This window comes from Mandrillus leucophaeus, unplaced genomic scaffold, assembly GCF_000951045.1.
Source record: "Mandrillus leucophaeus isolate KB7577 unplaced genomic scaffold, Mleu.le_1.0 Scaffold3, whole genome shotgun sequence".
NCBI lineage: Eukaryota > Metazoa > Chordata > Mammalia > Primates > Cercopithecidae > Mandrillus > Mandrillus leucophaeus.
The window spans coordinates 11,380,938-11,384,430 of NW_012103142.1; the positions used below are offsets into that span (position 1 = coordinate 11,380,938).

The 3,493-nt window shown below is 53.8% G+C and overlaps 1 protein-coding gene across 7 annotated transcripts in view; it reads left to right on the forward strand.

Annotated features, from left to right (window-relative positions):
• The window catches only part of TJAP1 (tight junction associated protein 1 (peripheral)), a 37,381-nt gene that overhangs the window by 11,307 nt on the left and 22,581 nt on the right, over window positions 1-3,493 (forward strand). The window contains exon 1 of one of the 7 annotated variants that reach the window (XM_011986787.1): window positions 1,524-1,743. The exons of the other annotated variants lie outside the window; for them this stretch is intronic. The gene's annotated coding sequence lies outside the window, so the exon portion shown is untranslated. Of the gene's footprint in view, window positions 1-1,523; window positions 1,744-3,493 lie in introns of those variants that run through there. 7 annotated transcript variants of the gene reach the window in all.

Below are 3,493 nucleotides of genomic sequence, written 5' to 3' on the forward strand. Positions count from 1 at the left end.
GGGTTTCACCATGTTGGCCAGGCTGGTGTTGAACTCCTGACCTCAGGTGATCTGCCTGCCTTGGCTTCCCAAAGTGCTGGGATTACAGGCATGAGCCACTGCGCCTGGCCTCTAATAGTTGTTTTATACGTCTAGACATTCCTCACCAAAACTTAATACTGATGCATACTCTTCTTCAACTTTCTCTGTTCACTTAACATGTGACCCAGGAGTGGAATAGTCCCTGTTGGAGCCACTGAGGATCCTGGTTACAGCCTCCTTCGCAGCTGAGTGGGTTCCTCTGGGGCTGGTTCCCTGGGAGGAATGGAGAAGCTTTACTAGAGGGTCTCGCCACAGCAGGCACCGTCGCTGTCTCTGAGGGACATTTTTTTATTCTGAGATGAAATTGGCAGGAGTGTCCTTGAGTGGGAATCAGGATGGATATAACAGTGATGTGGGCATCGGCACTCCCATCTCACCTGTGTCTCTCCCCTTCACTCATTTCATTTTTGCTTGGGAAAAGAAAAAAATCATCTGATTTCTCAAATCCTATTTTAGTGTAGTCAGAGTCCCTGATTTCTGAAACCTTGAATTAGCCATGTCACTTGCTACTCTTTTAAAAGCACACCAGACCCAGTTGGTGTTTTTGTTTTCCTGTGGGTGAGGATTCCGAAGGTCACCTGTCAGTGGCTGTGCTCAGTCTAGGGCAGGGGTCAGGGCCTGTTGGAAGAGTTGTTGTCTTTTTTTTCTAGACAGTTATCTCATCTTCATAGTCAGGCCTTGGCCTTTTTGAGTTCTTGGGCTGTAGTCAGAGCAACATGGGGAGCCCAGTGTGTAGGCAATTATTGGAAATGTTTCCTGTCTCCATGAATCTTGATCCTAGGCTTCAGAAAAGGCTGGGTCCACCTGTGTGGCCAGGGTGGTGACTCTTCCCTTTTTGCCCCGAGTCATCAGAGAGCCTGCAGGGCATCCTAGAACAGGAGAGAGGACCCCTCTCCTGTCTTTTCCCTGCCAATATCTTGCCCTCTGCTAAGCATCAGTGGGTGTGGATATATGTGTTGTAGTCCTGTCCTCCCGCCCCAGGGGACACATCTTGTGGGGTCTCTGGAATGTCACTGCTTTTGCCTCATTTGCCTTGCAGTCTGTGAGCTGGAGGTGTCACTTCCCCCAGGGTAGTCTGGAGGCTTCATGGAAGAGTTGTTTCTGCTGTTGATGGGAGAGCTTCTTGCATGTTGCTCGTGTTGCTCGTTCTGAGAGGGGAGAATAGTCCATGTTGCTCCTCTGGGGCTGGCTCCCTGGGAAGTGCCACCCCTGGCCAGGTGGCAGTATGCAGCCCGCGCTGTTGACTGGCCCAGCTGTAGGCCAGGCACACACTGCCCCATTGTACTGTGCTTTCCGACGCAGCCCTTGTCATAGCCTCTAATCCTTGGGCTGCTTCTCTCCCAGCCCCTCAGAGCCTGTGGGAGGTGGTGGGATGGACTCTGCTGGCACTGGTGCGGGATGGGTGGCAGCTGCAGCTGTGGGTGGCTTTGTTCTTACAGCCTAGCTTTCAGAGTCCTGGTGCAGCCTGGCAGCAGTGTTTGGGGAACAGGCGAGATAGAGGAGCTGAGCCCCTTCTCCAACAGCCGTCCTCTCTTTCTGTTGACCAACCAGAGAGGCTTGTTGCCTGAGGTCAGCAAGCTGGCCTCCCTGGTTGGCAGGGGGAGGGCTTGGCTTCCACCTGGCATGGTTTCCGGATGGGAGAAAGCCCCTGAGGGTCTGGTGGTAAGTCTGCGGTGCTTTCCGTCAGGAGAGTGCAGTGTGCGGTGTGTCCCCTTGGGCATCCTGCAGCTTGCCATTCCTCTGCTTTCTCTCTGCAGCTCCGGAGTTGGGCTGCTCACAAACCAAGCTGTCTGTTTATATGGAGTGCCTGGAGGGCGTCTGCCATGAGTCTGTCGCTAACTGCACTAACCAGGAGAGCTGGCTGGTTGGGGAGAAGACACTAACCCTGTGAGTCTGACCTCGGCCAGCTAACCTGCCCTGGGGTGCCACCAGCAGGGCCTCTGTCCTCCATCCCTCCCCGCAGCCTGGCTGCCTCCGTCCTTAGCTTATATCGCACCATCTCCTCTGCTCTCTTGTTCTTACTACCGGGTCCCTCTATTTTCCCAGTCTCCCTCTGCTGTGGGTGGGGCTGTGCCCCCTTCACGGCCATCTGCCCATCACCAGCCTGCTGCTGGGCTCCACTGACCCCCCAACACCATCACCCTCCCCCAAGTCGGCAGCATGCTCTTCACTTCTCCATTTAAACAGAATCGGTTGGAGTTTCTGTTGAATCTGTGCTTTTAGCACCACAGAGTTTGAGAAGATCCCTGTTACCATGCTGCTGCTGCTTCTCACGCCTCAGAGACAGATGAACTAGAGTGGGAAGGGATTTTTCTTCTAGACCAGATCATTTCCCCCCGTTATCAAGAAGGGAAGGTTGGATAGTGTCCCTGTTACTCTCACCCTAGGATAAGAAGTTAGCATCAGCTGCAAGGTTCTCTTTAGGACTGGGGAGGTAGAGGAAAACCTTGGCCTGCTTCTGGGGAGTTCCCTGGGCAGAAGAGTGAAACTACTTAAACTGAATGCTGGGACCCCGAACCGGGGACCCATGTGAGACGTCACTCCCATTGGTGACCGTTGCTCTGGGAGGTGGAGTTTGGTCCCCCAACCTCTTTTCACGTCTGGAGCTTCAGGTGGACTTTAGCCATGAAAAGCTGGGAAGGGCGCCTCAGTAGAGTGGGGGCAGGACCTGGCTTCGGACTCCACACTGGGCTCAGAAAAGGTCCTGGCCTCAGACTGGGAGATGGGTGAGTGCAGCCTGGTGTGGAGAAGCTCCCACGCAATCCCTTCTCCCTCCAGGCTTGGGAAGGAGAGGCGGGTCTGGAGATCATGAGAAAGTTGATTGCCTGTTGTTTCCTGGTGTTCCACACAGGTCACTCTAGATAGACTGTGGCTCTGGCTTCTGGAGGTGGTGCGGTGCTGGGGAGGCTGGACTGGGGAGCTTGGGACCTGAAGGCTGCCTAAGTGGATTCTGTTCCCCTTGGGCTGGGCGAGAGAAGACAGGAGCCTACCAGCATTGGGTGGGAGCTTGTAAATGGGAGAGGGTGTATTATGGGCCCGGAGCGAGGAGGGTAGCACTCCCGAGCAGGATGATGATTTCTCAGAGGTTGATACATTAAGAGACCAAAGTTGGTAGGGGATATCCATGTTGATGAGAAATATCCTTTTTTTTTTTTTTTGAGACTGAGTTCTGCTCTTGTTGCCCAGGCTGGAGTGCAGTGGCGCGATCTCAGCTCACTGCAACCTCCGCCTCCTGGGTTCAAGCGATTCTGCTACCTCAGCCTTCCGAGTAGCTGGGATGATAGAAATGCACCACCATGACCAGCTCATTTTGTATTTTTAGTAGAGACGAGGTTCTCCATGTTGGTAAGGCTAGTTTCGAGCTCCCGACCTCAGGTGATCCACCTGCCTTGGCCTCCCAAAATGTTGGGAT